We start from the raw sequence: 20,275 nt of genomic DNA on the forward strand, positions 1-20,275 counted from the left end.
AGGGAACTAATACTATCTACCTTATAGCATTGTTGTAACAATTAAATGATGGGATTTTGAAATAGGATGACTAAAGTTGAAGTGCATTTTAATTAATCATCTTTGTTCAGCTGTCTTCCTCCCTAAAGGTTGGCAGTCATTGATCAAATAATGTATCCTATCTCTTCCTCTCCCCAGCCAAAGATGGTGCCTATGATACTGAATACAAATTATAAAAGGAAACATGGAACACTGGTCAAGCAAAATGTATTGCTCTGCCTGCAATTTCCCCTTCTCTACTCCAGATATTAAAAACTAATTCTCTCAGTTATTCATTGCTGGCAGAGATGATTAATTTAATCTTTATAGATAAAGTAAAATGTTTGGACGAAAGGAGCAAATACTCTGCTGAGGCTAATTGTAAGGCACATTCGGGTGAATAATTCATTGTGTGCAGTATAATGATATCATAGATGGTTAGCCAAGAACAAACATCAATTCTATAAAGAGAATTAAACTAAAACCAAGTCCATTTGGCAGCAGAAAATGAATATAGTCCTTACAGCCAATATGGATCTCGCTTTGGTAGATCCTACCAGGGCCCAGAAGGATTCAACTATTAGCAATTTATGATAGTCTTCTTTCATGGTTGCCTTTATTTCTCAGTGCTGACTTTTCATATTCAGCAAAATATTTTGAGTATCACCTGGTGTTTAGAATTGTGCTAGTGTAAGAGGGACATTGGAAAAATCCCATACTGCTGCTATGCGTGGTGGCTGTGTATGTGACTTAATCTCGATGAGCTTTCAGTTTCTCACCAGAAAAATGGAGAAAACAAACATGGGATTGTTATGAGGATAATATGAGATTTATTTAAAACATCACTTAATATAGTTCTGAGACCCTAGCAAATACTTGATCAGGGAGAAAGATGGAGACATGTAATATGTGTACATGGGTATACCTATAAAAATATACATGCATATTATAAATAACATTTCTGTCTATCCTACCATCCAGCTATCTTCCCTTTTACCACCCAGCCTTGTTCATTTTTCAAGGTATTTTCCTTTCTTCCACACATTTTATAATCCTCATCAACAAATACAAGAAGAAAACAGATGGAAAGATTCTTTTCCTCATTAGTAGTTAAAAATGCAAATTATAGCACCCTGGAAATGAGGATTTAAAAAAAAAGATAACATGAGCTGATGTGGCTAAGATAAACTAGTTCCTTACTAACAATACTTTACAATCTTTTTGTAAAGCAATATTTCAAAAGTAAGAGCCATAAATGTGCTCTTAGTCAGCATCCCTTCTCAAAAAGTATATCCAAATGTGCCAGAAGCAAAAATTTAGTGACACAATTAATATCTTCATGGGTAAACCTAAGATGGAAAAGTTTTAAAAAACAAACACCACAAATGGAAGACTATGTAATTTATGGCACAACCAAACAACGGAATGTAACAGAACAATTAAAAATGGTAATAACATATAAAACATGTAAAAACATGAAAAATATTTATGACAATGTAAATAAAAATGCTTAATAAGTTCTATATCAAGATTATGACTAGACTATGCATATGTGAAAGTTATAGCGAAAAAAATATATGAGCTTTTAACGAGGTTAGAATTAGCAATTTTTGTGATGACAATATTTTGGAATTTTTAAAAATCTTGGCATTTTTCTTTATTGAAAAGTGAAGATCAAAGTCTGACCTACTGTGCCACAGCTTCTCACTGAACTGAAATTATATGTACTTTCTTCCCTTTTTAAAAATAATACAATGCCATTTAGTTGTACTTCTTATTCTGGACCTTCCATATATTATTTTTTATTACTTCCACTGACTTCCTGCTTATTTATTTCTTCCCAGAAAGCCTTTAAACCCTTTAAGGACGGAGGTTGGGTAATTTCCATTTTACAAATAGCTCACAATATCTTGCCCTGACCCAAAATTCAGTAAAGATAAGATAAACTGAAGAGAATTGGCAAAAAATATGAATGAATCACAAAAGTATTACCAATAAATTTAGATAAAACTGATTTATCAATTTGGGAGTTGGTTAACCAAACCAAAATGCTTATTAGGCACCTTCATGCAGGATAAGGATAAGGAAAGGCACTTGGCGCTTTGTTCTCTTGATCCCTCAAGGTTCACCTTAAGTCTGATGTCACTAATGTACTGCCTCCTGCTGCTGTTCTTTCCATCCTGGATTCTTACAGATGTGTTTATTTCCTTGATTTTCCCCAAACACCATTCAGATAAGCCATTTGCATCTATGTCAGACTCACTAAAGATTTGGCAAAATAGATACACACACTCACACAATGGGAACTTTTGAAAATGGAAGGTTAGATACTCTTTGTATCAGTCACATTCTAGTCAGGAAAGCAGAAAGCACACTAAACATTTAAACAGAGAGGACTTAACAGGGAATTATATGAACAGGCATTTGAGGTGAGCAACTGGGTATACAAATGAACAATGGCCTGGTATGTATTACAAAAGAACTCTGACCCTTGACCTCTGTAGAAGTCAGCCCAGCACAGTCAAGACTCGACCAATGAACACTAGTTTCCCTATTTTCTTTATCCACTATCCACCCTTCCCCCAACTTTGGGGAGTATGTCCCAAGCCAAATATGCTCTCCAAATCAATCCCATGATACCCTGCTTCTAACTAGCCTGCCTCCAAGATTCCTCATTCCAACAAGCCCCAGTCAGAGCACACCTGAAACCTTCCCCTTCTTTCACCATAAAGATTCTCCACTCTCAGTCTGTCTTGGAGTTGCTGCCAAGTGCAAGTGATGGTGGTTGACTCCTTTGCTATGGAAAGCGTTGGATAAATAGCCTGTTTGTTCTCATTTTGGCGTTCTTTGTTTTTTTCCACAGTTTGGAATTTAAAAATGAGGTTACACTGAGGTAATACAAAGTTAATAAGCACTGCAAGTCACCACCACCCTTAGTGTTGGAGGAGAAAAAAGGAGATATTACAGCCTAGAAGCTCAGACCCCACACAGTTGAGGAAAGGGTTACCATCTGGCTGATGATAGCAAATCAGGATCTTGGAGAGGGATCTTGGCTTATGGCTGGGGCTGAGCCCTCTGAGACAAGGATGCTGCCCCTCTAGTCTGGTACATCTAAGAGGGTACAATGAGGCTGGTCCTGGAAATGCCAGAAGATAGACACTGAAGCTGACTGATGCTATTTGAATGAAGTTCTTTGTCAGGTGGATGGTTATAGAAATAGCAAATGGCTCCAGTGACAAGAATAGCAAACAAAGAGGAAGGAGCAAGTTCCCAGCAAGTCCCCAGACTCATTGTGGCAAAAACTAACAAAGGCAGCTGACAAAAGAAAATGCTTAGATATATAGCATCTAAGCAACACCATAGCAAAGTAGAGTATAGAAAGGCAACAGAGGAGAAAGACAACCTCTTAATAATTAACACCCTCTGTCCTTAAAAGAAGTTTAGCCACCCACACTGCCCACAGCCATTATTAGTTAGCTTTTTCTTCCTTTGTTTTCTTCTCATTCCTTCCTGAATCATCTTTATTTTCTCCAAACTCCCAAGAAACATGACTCTTTCTTTTTTTACATTGCATTCTCCAAACTATGCCCTGGGAGACTCACTGTTTGTACCCTAAATCTGCCAAATGGAGGCATTTTGCTTTACAAAAACCTGCTGCTCTAGAGGGAAAAAAAAAAAAAAATTATACTACTCCCTTGGGAGACAGAAGCAGCTGCCACCAATTGGGACTTCTAAAAGCCTTTTTGTCCTTGTTTACTTTGTTATACATGTTTCCATGATATCTGTGCATATGTGCTGGCAGATGCTAGGGTGACTGCAAACGTGAGGTTTCTAGGAAGTGGCATCTCACTGTGGGAAAATGCATGTTGACAAAGGTAAGGGCAAGAAGATTCAGTGGTAGGGGAGGGTAAAGGAATGCAGATATGGGGAATGAGGTCAAAGTTGGGAAACTCTCAGAGTCCATACCTGCGAAGAATGTTTTCTTCTGTTAACTTTTCAAAGTAATATAATTTGAAAAGATAATCCATGTTCATTGAAAACAACAAAACAGCATTGTTGGTATGTAGAGATGTTAAAATCCTCCCTCATCCTCCATTATTTCCACTTCCCAGGTATATCCACCTTTTATTACTTGGTATGTATTCTTTTTTTCAATAGGTAGTCCCCTCCCACACTGTCTTGGGTTTAGCCACATGACTTTAGCCAATGAGATGATAGCAAATCTCATACAAGTAGGAGCTTGAAAAACGCTCCTGCATTAAGGTTTGCCCTCTCCTGCTGTTGGCAACCTTTCTACCTCATGTGAACAAGCCTAGGCTGGCTTCCTGAAAGGTGAGAGACCACATGGAGGAAGGCCTCAGTCACCCTAACCATCCCTGACTTTGCAGCAGAGGCCTGGGCATGTGAGTGAGGCCATTCTCGACCATCCATCCATCCTCAGCTAAGTGAGAACAACTTCCAAACCCATTCATTGACTCATGAGAATAGATGTTTTAAGTAACTGAGTTTTGAAATGGTTTGTTGCACATTGTAAGTTAGTTCATAAAGATGAAAAGATATAAATAGGTTTTTATTTCTGTATATAAATATTACAGGTTTAAAAATATTTATTTATAGCCACATGAGTAATATATGGTTACATTCTTTAAAAATCCCAAGCATCCAGGGGTCCCTGGGTGGCTCAGTCGGTTAAGCATCTGACTCTTGATTTTGGCTCAGGTCATTATCTCACAGTTTGTGGGGCTCCTCTCTGACAATGCAGAGCCTGTTTGGGATTCTCTCTCTCTCTCTTTTTTCTCTCTCTCTCTACCCCCCCCCCGCCCCCGCCCTTCCCCTGCTCTCTCTCTCTCAAAATAAATAAACAAAAAAAGAAACAGAAAACATTCTCTCTCTCCCTTTGCCTCTCTCCCCTTCTCATGTGCATGTTCTCTCTCTTAAATAAAAAAAAAAATTAATTTAAAAAATCACAAGCGTACACATAAGGTGAAAGAATCCCTTTAATCAGTAGCCACCATCCAAGTCATCAGTGGGTATGTGTTCTTCTGGATCTATACCTGCTTTGTGAATTAGAAAACAGAGATTTTACTTTCTTCACTTTTTACTTTATTCACTCAACAGTATGGCTGGGAAATATCTCCATCCCAATGAACTTAAGTCTATTCCTACACGCATGCACACACGTACCTTACTGCTTTACTACCTAATCTTTATAATGTGAAACCTGTTAAATCAAGTTACTCTCAATTTATTCTTTTACAAAGCTGCCTTTACTTTCTTTCACATTTATTCTTTCACTTGAATTTAATATTCATCTACTCAAGATAGATGAAATATCTTGTAGGGAATTCTGGGGGATTACACTGAATTTATTAAGTTTGAAAGACTTAAGTTTATCGTATTGCACCTCCCATTCACATATTATATTTCTCTTTTACTTAGGTCTTTTCATCACCTTCAGCAAAATTCTATAACTTTCTATATACTATTATACATTTATTTCTAGACTCCTTTATCGTTGGTTTATATATTGTGTTTCCATCAAAAGAAGGATCTTTATTTTGTTTAATGCTTATTTATTATTATTTATTTTGACAGAGAGAGAGCAGGGTGGGGGGGGAGAGAGAGAGAGAGAGAGGGAGAGAGAGAGAGAGAGAGAGAGAGAGAGAGAGAGAGAGAGAGAGAGAGAGAGAATATCCCAAGCAGGCTCCATGCTCAGCACAAAGCCTGATGTGGGGCTTGACCCTGTGAGATCATGACCTGAGCCAAATCAAGAGTCAGACACTTAACCAACTGAGCCACCAGGCACCCCAGAAGGATCAAGTCTATTATGTTCCACTGGTACATAGGAGAGCCCTAGATTTTTTTTTTTTTTTTTTTGCGTTTATCTTTTATCAGGCCACAATACTGCACTTTCTTATTCATTCTAATAGGAAAACTAAGACAATCAACTGACAAACTCTAGAGGTAATCTTATCACTTGTAAATAATGATTAATTCTTCCTTTCACTATGTATATCTCATATTATTTTTTTTTATTTTATTAGATTAGAACTCTGGTGTAGAGTATTAAAGGTGTTAGTAGGCATCTTTAGCTTCTGACTTTGATGGGAATATTTCTAGTGATTCACCATTGATCATGATATTTGCTATGGGTTACAGGTAGAAATTTTATATCAAATTAGAGTTGTTCTTAGTTCTCATTTTCTTGGAGTGGTTTTTTTTTTAAATAAAGAATGTGTGCTGAATATCATCAGATGCTTTTTCACTATCTATTGAGATAGTGCTTTCCTTCTTATTTATGAGCTGAATTATCATAATAAATTCTATTATTAAACTACTCTTGCATTTCTGAAATAAATACTAATTATGTTGTATTATTTTCTAAAACACTACTATGCCTTTTTAGTAGTATTTTACTTTAATAAAATACTGTTCACAAATGAAATTTTTCAATAGTTTTATTTTCTTATTGTCTCCTTATCTACATTTAATAATTGATTATAGTTGACAAGAGGAACAAGAGGATTCGAACTGGAAGAGTCCATTTATATGTGGATTTTTTTTGATACAGTGCTGTAAATGTATTTTCTCTTATTATCTTTTTTTTAATGTTTATTTTATTTTTGAGAGAGAGAGAAAGAGAGAGAGTGCACTCACAAGCAAGCCAGGGGAGAGGCAGAGAGAGGGACAGAGGACCCAAAGCAGGCTCTGCGCTGACAGCAGAGAGTGTGATGTGGGCTCAAACCCATGAACCATGAGATCATGACCCAAGCCAAAGTTGGGTGCTTAACCGACTGAGCCACCCAGGTTCCCCTCTTTCTTATTATCTTCTTAATAACATTTTCTTTTCTCTAGCTTACTTTATTGTAAGAATACAGTATATAGCATAACAAAATATGTGTTAATTGACTATTTATGTTATCTGTAAGGCTTCCTTCTGGTCAACAGTAGACTGTTCATGGTTAAAGTTTTGGACTTTCAGGGTGCCTGGGTGGCTCAGTCTGTTAAGCGCCCAACTTTGGCTCAGGTCATGATCTCGCCATTCATGAGTTTGAGCCCCCGGGTCGGGCTCTGTGCTGACAGCTTCAGATGCTGCTTCAGATGCTGTCTCCCTCTCTCTCTGCCCATCCCCCGCTCATGCTCTGTCTATGTCTCTCAAAAATAAATTTTCAGCTGCATGTGGGGTCGGCACCTGTAACCCTCATGTTGTTCAAGGGTCAGATGAAATTCAGCTCCTTTATCCTTGATGGTGTAAGAGTGGCTTATGGTTATCTCTAGGTATGAGGTACTGTGTTTGTATGTCTGTTTGTATGTGTGTGTTTTGTTCTGCCAGTGACATATCTACATTAAATTCATGCAAAGTCTTCTCATCTATCTCTCTATCCACCATCTTTCTCACTCTCCCTGTCTCTATAAATCTATCAAGTATTCATCTATATATATATATACTATTGCCTCCTCTGAGTAATTTTGATTTTCATCTTCTAAAATAGCTGCTGAAATTTTTACTTGTATCTTCAGTGCCTCCCTTTTTTCTTGTGTTTTTCTCGGATTTTTGAGATAGCATTTGAAAATGGTAGTGAATACTCACATAGCTCTTTATAGACAGGCACTGTTCTCAGTGTTTTTCATGTATTGACTCAATTCAATCTTCATAGCCACCTACTTCTGGTTGAACATGATAAACTATATTAGTTGGGATTGATTTGGGAAAACAAAACACCCCAGATATTTCAGCAAAGAGTACTTAGGGTATTGGTTAAACAAGTTTGGAACACTGAAAAATCAAAATGAGAACAGTGAAGTAACCTAGAGCCATATGGAAGTAATAGTGGCAGAAAGTGGCTGCCACCTATAAGTGTAGGGAAATTTATGAAAGAGTTTCAGAACCTAGAAACTCCATAGAATTGGAAGGCAGAATTCTGAGCAGGAGATGCCAGTGTAGGTCAGGTCGGCAGAGGAGGGGTCTCTTGGAGAGGAGGCAGTGCCCACTGTATGGATATTGATGAGGGAGAGTGAAGAAGCTTGTTCTGGGATGCCAAAAGAAGGTAGAAGACTAGAACCAACTGCTATTTCCAGGATTACCTCCTATTGTTAGGACCCTGGTAACATTAACTACAAACAAACCAGGAAATTCCTACCCCTGCCTCTTAGTTGTGCTTTTTGTGTTCTCTGTGGGCATAACTTTATAGTTCATAAAATGACAAAGAGAAATAAGTTTACAAATTCATAGCTCCAGCTTCATAGAGAAAAGTATTGTAGGATATAGAGTTTAAAGAAAAAAGCTTAATAATGAACACCAAAAATTTAAATAATTTTTCTAATATCACACAGCCATTAAGTATAGACCTAGTATTCAAACCTAGGCAGTCTGTTTCCAGCATCTGTGCTCTTAACCACCACACAATATTACCTCTCCAACTGTTTAAATTCCAGAAAACTACTTAATTCTATCTCACTAGTTTCTCTCGAGCTATGGTCTTTCTTCTGTTCTGCCCAACTACTGAGTATTATTTCAATGATGAGAGTTTTGTTTATTTTTAAATTTTTAAAATTTTATTATGGTAAGAACACTTAACATGATGTTTATGCTCTTAAATTTTGAAGTGTACAATACAGTGTTGTTAACTATAGGCATAATGTTGTACAGATCTCTAGACGTTGTTCATTTTCTATTATTGAAACTTTATACTCATGTAATAGCAACTCCTCATTCCCCCCACCAGGCCCTGGCAACCACCATTCTACTCTCTTCTTCTCTGACTTAAACTATTCTAGGTAGCTTATATAAGTGGAATCATGAAGTGTTTGTCCTTCTGTGGCTGGATTATTCTACTAAGTATAATGTCCTCAAGGTTCATCCATGTAGTCACATATTCTTTTTTAAGGCTAAATAATATTCCATTTTTTTCTGTATAACACCCTTTCTTTCCCCATTCATCCATCAATGGGCATTTAAGTTGTTTCCACATCTGGGCTATGTGTGAATAGTGCTGCAGTAAATATGGAAGTACTAATATCTCTCGATTCTTTTTGGATAAATACACAGAAATGGGATTGCTGGATCATATGCTAATTTTATTTAATTAATTAATTATTTGTTTGTTTGTTTAGTTACTTATCCTCAAGCTAGCTAACATATAGTGTAGTCTTGGCTTCAGGAATAGAACCCAGTGATTCATCTCTTACGTATGACACCCCATGCTCTTCCTGAAGAGTACCCTCCTTAATGCCCGTCACCCATTTAACCCATCCCCATCAACCCTCAGGTTTTATGGTTTGCCTTTCTCTCTGTCTTCATCTTATTTTTTCCTTCCCTTCCCCTATGTTCATCTATTAAGTTTCTCTACATATGAATGAAATCAGATGATATCTGTCTTTCTCTGACTTATTTCGCTTAGCATAATAGCCTCCAGTTCCATCCACATTGTTGAAAAGGCCAAGATTTCATTGTTTTTTGTGAGAACTTCCATAATATTTTTCATAACAGCTACACTCTTATATTCTTATCAACAGTATTCAGAGGTTCCATTTTTTCCCCATATTCTCGCCAATAATGATGACAGCTTTTCTTTATATATTAGGTTAATTTTATTATGGGTCAAATATCTTCTTACATTTCTGAGGATATAAATAATACTTACCCTAAACTTCTTGTTATGATTATTCTAAGTCTCTGTCCTCATGATTAAGTTACTCTTTTATTGAGGAACAACAAACTACTAGCTTTCCTCAAGTAGTCGATGACTTTTTTTAAGTAAGTCACTTTAATGTTTTTTGGTTTTTTTGTGTGTGGTTTTTTTCTACAGTAGAATAAATAGTTCTCTTGGTAATTGCAGACATATGAGGTTCTTGGGTAGTATTAAGAAACATCTCAGTAATGCTGGTTTTCCTGATTGGTGTGTAGTCTTCAATAATTGTCAGGAGTTACTTATATGAAATTGATGTCAAAATATAGGGCCACATTTATGCATCCATTATTTTCAAGATTGCTGGTTACCTGTGGGTATAATTTCCCCCAATACTTTGCCTTCTTGTGTCCCAAGGTCCAACCTGCTCATGTTCACCTCAGTGACACTCCTTTGGTAATGATACCCAAAGTTGCATATAGTGGGGATAGGACACTCTTATTTATACCAAGTATTGATAGGCAAAAGGTTCTGTTCAGTTCAGGATGAGTTTACGTGCACTTTTGAAACATAAATCCATTGGCTTAATGAGTCTTTCATATTTAGGTGGTTTTTGAGTACAGCTATTTCCAACAAAGCAGACTTTAGTAAATATCCTCTTCCACATCTTCTCCTTTCTCCTTTCTGTTCAAATAACTTAATACTTCTGTTTCTTTCCAGACAGGAATTTGGGCAGAACTTTCCTGCTCTCCTTTTTTGTTTTTGTTTAATCATATTAGAAAGTATTTTAGCTCAGGACTGTTCCCTTCTGTCCAGTGGATTTGTAGGTACTGCTCCTTGTGGAGTGTTTTTTTTAATCATTAGTTTGTTTGGTGCTTCTCTTTTCTTGCATCTTGGTAGCTTTCATTTGTATTTTCTCAGCATGGCTCTGTTTATGGTAGAGCTTAGCATTCAAACCAATCATCATTTTTGCCTTTCAACATTTATGAGCCTCTTGACCTTCCTTCTTTCTCCTTTTCTCATGCTAAGCCAAATTCAATATGTTCCTTTTGTGGCATGGTGATAACTGCCAAGTGATCAGGTGTACCTGCCAGGTGCAAAGAAGCTCTCAATTTTGGGATCTCAGAGATGTATGAGCTGACTCCACACCAGCCACCACAGGAGGGGGACAGTTGTAAAATGACCAGTTCCAGAAAAAGCATGATGTAATTGGTAACTATTGGTGTGCTTTAATGTCTATAGCCAAAATACCTTGCTGGATTGACTGTCCACTTATGGGGAGAGGTGAGATGAATTGCTGTGGCCTGGATTCAGCAGGTTTCTTTCAGAGTAGAGAGGCTTGGGTGCAATATGGCAGCCTTCAGCATTATCCCATTTCCTTGACCCCAAATTCTCACAGCCTAATACCCTCCTACCTCCATCTCACCTGAGTCTGAAACCTCTGTGGCTGTTCTCTGGACTAAGAAGGTAGGTTATGCAGAATCTGTCCTGCTTGGTTCCCTCTTCCGATAACCGTTTGGTTACTCTTAGTACCTCTCTTGAACTCAGAGTCCACTACACTTGGTTATGAAGCTCCCTTGGGACCTTTCCCAACTTTTCTAGAAGCAAAATATGTTCTATGTCTTGGGAACTTAAATTTTTTCTCACTTCATTCTTCTCATTTCCCATTTTTCAAGAATTTTTTATGTGTTATGGTCCATTAAGAGTTTTCATTCTTGATCGACATACCAGATGTGAATTTTAAAAAGACAATACATAATCATTTGTAGAGATATTTTATGACATGGAGTGGCTAAAGTAGTGCTAAGTCTGCCATCCAGAATGAAATTTTACATCTTTTTTTTTAATGGGTTTTTTACTCTTCATAATATTTTGGAACATTTTTAATGAATCAATTAAACACACTTCCATGAAAGGAGGTACATGTTATTTTAAGGTTGCAATAGTGTTGTAGATATGAATATACCACATAGACATTCCCATTGACGACCATTTTCATTTCTTTCCAATTTTTACTGTTATAAACAATACTGAAATAGTGCATCACACACTTTTGAAATTGTCTCTATAGGATTGATTTTTCAGTGCAGATTTATAAAGTCAAAAAGATATATTCATGCGATGTGGTTTTCGGAGAAAGAGATCATTCTTTTTTCTCCATGTTTTTGTTAACCCCATTTGCATTAGATCGAGGTGCTTATTGTTCTGGCTATTTCAGTCCAGGGAGTTGAGTGACGGCCCGTCATCTCTAAGTATCCTCATTTAATCAGAGTAGTAGAACCAGGACAGAGTTGGGTATTCAAACACACAGAGAAGCATCATGCAAAAAAGAAGCATCACCCATGGATTCCCAGAACATTAAAATGGGGCTACAATATCAGTTGATAAATAAATGACAGTGTTTTTCATTAAAATGTTTACTTAGAAATATGCAGAAAAATAACATGTCCTGAAGTCAAACAACTAATTTCTAAAAATTATCAGAAGCTTTACACACACCAAGAAACATTTAATCCTTTTCAGCAAAGAGATCTTTTCTTCACATCCTAAATCCTTTTTCTCAATAGACTCAAATCCCAACATCTGTTTTCATTCCTCTTTTAAACATCTTCTTACCCATTCTGCACTTCTTTCCAACAATTAACACTTTCAAGTTCTGTTCCTTTCTCTTATCCTCATGTATAAGCTCCAAAATGTCTGTGTCAGAACAAGCATCTGATAAACCTACCAGAATAACCCTGGGTACAAAAGTTATTAATCTGAGATGAGCTAATTCATAACAGATGACCAAAATATCACTAGAATTTGCTAGAAATGTGCTGTGTGTGACTTGTTATTTTTTCTAGAAACTATGAGAAAGCACAGGCAGGACATACAAACACACACACATACACACAGGAAAGAAGAGAAGGAAAAAGAAAAAGAAACAATTGCTTTGGCAGATGGTGTTTCAAAAGCCATGTTTCCAGTTCTACAATTGCAGAACCTTGCCATTTCTCCCATCAGAAGGTAGAGTCTAATGTTCACTCCTTGAATGTAGGTCAACATTTGTGACTGCCCAATAAACAGAATGCAAAGGAAGAGATACTGTGTGACTTTTGAGGCTAGGACACAAAAGGTGATACAGCTTCCATCTGGGTCTTTCTCTGGGACCCTCCCTTTTGGACCTCAGCCACCAAATTTTGAGGAATCCAAGGCTCCATGAAGAAGCCACCTGTAGGTGATCTGGTTGACAGTCCTAAATCAAGTCCCAGATGAAAGCTATTATCAACTGCCAGGCATGCAAGTGAATAGCCTCCAGATGATTCCAGTCCCTAGTCTTCCTTGGTAGTATCTTCCAGATGAGGCTTCATCAATATGGATCAGAGACAAGCTATCTCTCCTGTGCCCTATTCAAGTTCCTGACACATAGAGAATCTGTAACAAATGGATGTTTTTGCCTTATTTGGGGAAATCATGGAAAAACAACTTTCACCCTTATAAAAATGGAATACTCACTTTGAGTTATTGAAATTAATAATTATTGAAGCATATATGTTTAAAACATCAGGTTTGAACAAGGCTGGACACATTCACACCCTTCCATCACCAATGCTGGTTCTAGTGTAGAATTAATTATTTTACTAGAGATATGAATCAATATCAATGGATCTCAGATGTCTCAGGTGGGCACTTCTTCCTGTCCTTTGGTATTTTCTCTCCTGTGTAGCTGAAAATGTTTAAAATTGCAATAGATTCTCCTAATGTTTAATTGAAAATTTCCCTTCCTATGTTTTAAGGCATTGTCTCTAAGGTTTCTATCTAATGTCAGCCTTGACCCTCCTATTGCATGCTGTATACTCTACTGAGATTCATTTCTCTTTCTTGGCACCTGCATTCTCTGTTAGGTTGGTAGAGTTGAATGAGAATTAATAATTTATTCATTTGGAAGGAATTGATAAGTTTATTATTTAGCAAGTATATTTCAGAATGCCTTAGGCTTATCTATTAAGGATTCCTACTCCTTTAGATTGTAAAAAAAAAGCAGTAAGGTTTTACCCAAGACACCTATTAGGTCAGCCCTGCAAAAAGAAATCAAATTGGGTAAGACCTTGTTTTGTTTTTAGTTTTAGTGAGCAAGACTCTTTGCTTGGACTCAAAGCTTGATGCAACAGTTAATGGGAAATTTTATCTCTTTCTGATGATGTGCAAATAGTCACACAGTTGAGTGTGAGTCTTATATTCAATCAAAGATTAAAGCCTACGTTCATTTATGGTGTCTCGGGTTCTGTTTTGGTAATGAAATTCAGTGTTTTAAAAAAATTTACTCTGCAGCTTGTTCTAACACAATTGCTATCTGACTACATTTATAACCTACACCATACCATTTATGGATAAAATAATGAAATTTCACAGAGAATTAATTTAATGTTCTCAGGGGAATTTTCCATATCTGTTTTTTTCTTTACTTACCAAATATGGCTGTGTGAATAAGGGAGGGGAAAGACATGGGAAACTAGATTCTATTCCATTGCTGCGGTTTGATCTAAAGCAACTAAGAGACATTCTTTTTTCAGGTTCCTCAGATGGAAAATTTTCTACTCATGTTGGTCCTTTATCTTCCTAGGTGAGGTATAGATAATGAATGGGATACTGTTGCTGATTTGAAGATGAATATGTTAGAGAGGTGTTAGGATTAAATAATAATTTGTAATTTGTGGTATTAAATAGTCTAGTGTTACTTTTAAATCACTACCTCATAAATTAGAGTTGCCAAAAGTGATCTAAAATTGGAAATATGTAGGGGCATCTAGGTGGCTCAGTCGGTTAAGTGTCAGACCCTTGATTTCAGCTCAGGTCATGATCTCACAGTTTGTGAGATGAAGCCCCATGTCAGGCTCCATGCTGACTGCACAGAGCCTGCTTAGGATTCTCTCCCTCTCTCTCTCTGAAAGTAAATAAATAAACTCTAAATAAAATGAGAATATGTAGCATTAATACTCTATTCCTTGTGTCTTGAAAACCAGACATGTTTGCTGCTACAGCTACTTTATGATTCTTGGTGTGCATGTATATATACATGTGTATGTTTACAAAATGAAACAAAGACCAGAGAAGTATATCCTTTGAGAGAAAGTGCATACAAATAGGAAAAGCTTTTTACCCTGAGGTTATTGATAACTTTCTCTCCAGTTCCTTTCAGGAATTTTCCTTCAGATAATCATGGAGCTGAGAGAGTAGGACAGAACTCACCCATACAGGATGTTACACTTGCTGGATGTTTTCTACTCCTTTAGTGTAGCTTCTTATCTCAAGCAGGCTTCCTTTTTGGCAGTGTCCAATCATGACAGAACTATGTATGTAAGAGAACTCAGAACATAGACATAGCTAGAACGTCTTCATTCATTATGAGCTAAAATATAAGTGTGCTTATATGAAACGTGTCCTTGTGTTTGTTTTGGTTTAAAATAGGTTTCTCTGATTCTGGGTTGAGCTTCATATTCTAGCCCATGAAAATAATTTTCCAGATGGATTTCTTAGGCACTTAATTTAGTACTTTCTAGTCATGGCAATAGAATTTTGAAGTGGCCCTATTTTTTTCCCTCTTTTTGGACTACTGCAAAATATCCTCCACTCAGTCAACACTTAACTGTGAACTATGGTGTGTGACCAACTCTATTGGTGAAACTATCTATTCTTGCAAGAAATAAGGGCATGCGGATTTGGGAGATTAGTTTGTGCTCCACAGTCACAATTCTTTTTCTTTTAATGAACTTAGGACATTATTCTCAAAGCATTCAGGGGGCAGGTCTTTCTGGCATTTTTTCTTATAATAGCCATAATCACCGTTAGTACTACTGTCACTGCATTCTGTTTTGTGGCTACCTACCAGATGTCAGACATTGCTCTCCACGTTCAATATGTTATCTTCTTAAACTTTGTGAAATAGATATAACCCCTTGTTTTACAAATGAGTAAGTCATAGTCACCAAAGCACAGTGGCTATAGTAAAATTATTGGTGTCACAGAGACTTGAACACAGTCTCTGCCACTTCAGAGATGTGGTATTATTGCTTAAGTCATTGGATTTTTTTTTTAATCTCAACGTCATAAAAGATTTAAAAAAATGTTTGGTTTGAGGGAACCATGAAGCAAAAAACAAATGAAAGAAAAACAAAAAGCAAAAAACAAAACAAGCAAACAAAACAGACAACCAGACTTTAAAGATTCTTTCCCCACCCCACCCCCCTTCAGGTGTCTAAACTGTTGTAAAAATGACCAACACCCACGTTGATCAGGTGAACTTGAACTTCTGATTAATTTCCCTTGAAGTTTAATAAATCAGTCATTCTTACTGATAAGCTGACGTGTTTAAGTAACCAAGGAATTCATTTTATGTGTTTTTATATATGTATTTAAATTCTAAACAGCCTAAAAATATTATTTTTGTCCTAAGTTTAAGCTACCATGAAGTTATGACTGAATCTCTGGTTAATCAAGAGTTTTTATCATTTCAGTTTAAATCATTCTCTTATAGAAGAAAACAAGTATTAATTGGAAAACCGAAGTATTAACCAAAGTTGATTTTAAGTTATCATGTCTCTTGGCACCCTTTCTTTTCAAATGAAGTTCCGTTAGCTTTTTCACTTACACTTTAAACCAAGACATTTACAATTTTTTTTAACGTTTATTCATTTTTGAGACAGAGAGAGACAGAGCATGAATGGGGGAAGGTCATAGAAAGAGGGAGACACAGAATCTGAAACAGGCTGCAGGCTCTGAACTGTCAGCACAGAGCCCGACGCAGGGCTCGAACTCACGGACCGCGAGATCATGACCTGAGCCGAAGTCAGACGCCCAACCGACTGAGCCACCCAGGCGCCCCTAAACCAAGACATTTAAACTGACAATAGCCAGAAAAATAAAGAGAGAGACACTATGGGGTTTTTTAAATCTCAGCTCTGGAAAACCAATATGCGTATTCAGTCTTCCAGGATTCATACTTAGTCTAGAAGACACAGTCCAGATGTGCAATGCTCTTTGGTGAGATTTAAAGTCTTCATCTGGCCCAGGGTATGTGGAATCTTTGAAGCTTCCTCTGAACAGAGGTATATGCAGTAAAATATCACCTCTGGTTGCCCACAAGAGGAGCCTCCTCACCTTCTAATTTGGCCAGATTTCTGTGATAGCCTTTGTTCAGAAAGGATGAGTTGTGTATTAATGGGTACTAAATACCTTATACTACCAAAGAGTGTTCCTTTTCATCTTCTGGTATCAGATGATCACAGTAATCTAGGGAGAACATTATTTTGTGCTGAGGTGACTTTTTCTTCTGAATACTTCAAAGTGAAACTATCATTAAACCTGAGTGGCAGTCATTATTTGCCTCTAAAACCCAAATGAGCAGATGAGTGGGGACTGTCTAAATGGCAAAGGGCGTGACAACTGACAGAATTCTAAACCTGATGCTCAACCTATCCCTTGTCATGAGGACAATGATATGGAGATAGATTTTATACTATGGAGGGTCCACATAAGAGAGATATTCCCCAATTGTGGTCTGTCAATTAAAAAACACTCAACAAGAATTTGTTTAATGCCTACCATGTGCAGTGTTGTCCCTGAGCCACATCACTCTCTGGGAACTGTTCTTCAGAGCAAACAATAAGCCACACTCATGAGCAAGTTCTTAACAGCTATGACCTTAAAGGATAGAAGTGTGGTTTCACATTAAAGTTTTCCAACTGGAATTAAATGCTGGAAAAGGCATGGGAGTCAGAGACACAGCTAATCCCACATCCTATAGACAGATACAGAAGACTTACTTAGAAAAGACTTTGCTAGAAACATGATTCACCCCAGTTTGAAATGTCTTAAAGGGAAATGTTCACAATTTTCCATGGAAGCTCAAATTCATGGTCTGTTAGAAGCTGGTATCCCCCTATTTCCTTGAATTTAAAGGAGAATATTTTTCTTTCTCTTTTTGAATCTTTCGCCTCCTGTTATTTCCTTACAGTGTAATGCTTACCCTATTCCATTATCATTTCCATGTAACTGTGGTTTGGAAGTTGATACCTAAGGATTTCTAAAAGTTGGCCAAATATCCTTGGAAGGTACCTTGATGATTATCTCAGATCCACTAAGATATCTGCATTTTATATCGCATACAAATTAAAAATAAGTGCATTTTTGCTATAAAAAAGGCTGAAAAATCCTATTTAAATAACCCTGTGTGGAACTCTTTTATAATCAATTCTTTAAATTATTCCCTTACTAAAATTTGAGGTAAATGAAGGTAGCAAGGTTCTCTGGCACTTGGATCATTAAGTATCTGCCTTCCTTTTCCATATCATAAAAGACAGTCTTTTGCCTTGGTTTTCTTTCCTGTGTCTATTTAAAGAATGCTTTGCCTGCATGCCTTTGACACATTGCATTTCATATCCTGCTTAGCCTTTGCTGGTCAAGAGAGCTTGGGTTTTCTTTTTTTAGAAGGTCCATTTGCTTAGAGACAAATTATATGAAATGATATCAGTAAAGGTGGCCTTGGGTGATGAACATGTGCTCATATCATTCATGTGCATGCCCTTCAACCCAGTACAAATTAACTTTTAATATGTTAATTAAATCACTGTCTCCTTAAGAACAGAGAGCACATCTCTATCCTCCCTTCTCTCTCAGTCTTTCTGTCTTCTATCGTGCCTAGTAGGGTGTTGTATACTTTGTGATTGCACTGAGGAAAGGGTGCTGGCACACTTTGAAGACATAGTAATATAATAATAATAAAACCTTCTATTTTCTTTTCTAGTTTCCTAATCTAAACTCTGTATCTTTCTATCAATCACTCTTATGGTTCCCCTCAGCTCCCTTCATTTCAATTGTATTCTTCCCATAAGAAAATGAACAAACCAATGTCAATTTTCAGGTGGCAATCTCATGCATTTCCATGGCTTTATTTACTATGTATGCAGGTGACAGCCTGCTCATTCCATCAATCACAGAGGTAAATTCCCATGAGTCCCCGAGATGCCTCGATTTATTATCCCTGGACTATTCCCTTTGAGAGATTTATCAAAGAAAGGGTGTTTCAGAGAAACCTAACAATCCTTGCATTGAGGTTCACTCAATCATTCAGACAGTCTAAGGAATCACATTTGTGAAGCCTCTTGATGCATAAAATAATGCAAAGAGAGGAATAAAACTTACCCTGAACTTGCACTAGTGGGAAAGCCATGAATTGTAGTGATTAAAAACACAGACTTTGGATTCAGCCAGTCTGGATGCAAATCACAGCACACCAATTACTGGCTGTGTGATGAGGGCCAGTTCCTGAATCTCAGTTTCCTCATATGCGAAAAGAAGTAAGAATATCTACCTCATACGACTGCTGAGAAAATCGAATGAGATAATGGTTGTAAATATGAAACCTAGTAAGATGTGCATTTTCCCAAAACTGTAACTATAGTTATTCTTAAAGGCTGCAAAATGGCCAATCTCATTATGAGAAGGTTTCTTATTTCAGTTTCACAGATTCCTTTAGTTAAATCTCATTTTTCAAAATATCTCTATTGAACATGGTAGGGAGCACATATTATCAGACACCACCAGTCCTGTTTTGCCATCTGCAGCATTATCAAGGGGCAGGGGAGCCATCTCATCACATTACGAATTTGGCAGAAGGATTAAAGATGTATATAGTTTGAATCATAGGCTATGTGTTAATTAGTATAAAAGCCAAAGGAGTACTTGATTTAAGTTCAACTTGAAATTTTTAATTTATTTCTCAGTTCAGTGGGACAGTAATATTAATAGCTAGCATTAATGGAGTGATTACTCTGTGCCAGGCACTAGATTCCCTAGCACAAATATTTCTCAATTTAGGGGAACATTCTGTAGGTGTCTGGGACAACAATCCTTGGGTAGGGAATAATTATTGTGCCTTCTCCTCAAGTGAATCAAAATTCAAATTAAGTTCTCCTTTGACTTTAGATATGCCAACATCTGGCATCTACTTTGACATCTATGTCTCACCAGGCCATTTATAACTCTCTGATTTTGTCTTCATTCTGAAGGCTGCTTTTTAATGAATTCCTCACCAATGTACAAAGGCCTTAAAGTTCAGTGCATTTTCACAGTCAGAGGCAGATTTTTAGGGATCAGCTGTGTTATCATGTTGGGTCATTTGCGACATCACTAGGATACTCCTTATTGCCCAATTTTTATTTATTCAATGAAAAAGCAGAGGACAGTTAACACTAAATGACACATCTGAAAGACTTATAAATAGGGTAACTAAGGGGCTACACTAGGCTGAAAGCAGTAATTTCATGGCAGGAAGAATGCCTAAAGGGCTTATTTCAAATTCTGATGATGCAGCAGATCTAGATGCTAGCATTTTATAGTAATGCCTGAACTGACAAACATTAACCAGAGATCATTGCCCATGATACAGGTGGCAATCTATCATGGTAAATGTCAGTCTGGGGAAGACTTTAAAAGCCAAAAAACAAAAAAGATCAGACACAAAGCTCATCCAATTGGACTTTGCTCCCTAGAGGACTTGTAAATTCAGATTATAATTGGGTGACCTCTGCTCTTTATAAGTTCTCAAAAAGTCCTCTCACTCTGGGTGGTACTGTTTACTGCCCTAC

General features: G+C 37.0%; 1 pseudogene; it reads right to left on the bottom strand.

Moving 5' to 3' along the window:
* Window positions 1-9,949: 9,949 nt before the first annotated feature.
* On the bottom strand, window positions 9,950-11,068 carry LOC122222661 (annotated as a pseudogene).
* Between the last annotated feature and the right edge of the window lie 9,207 nt (window positions 11,069-20,275).

Source organism: Panthera leo, chromosome B3, assembly GCF_018350215.1.
Source record: "Panthera leo isolate Ple1 chromosome B3, P.leo_Ple1_pat1.1, whole genome shotgun sequence".
NCBI lineage: Eukaryota > Metazoa > Chordata > Mammalia > Carnivora > Felidae > Panthera > Panthera leo.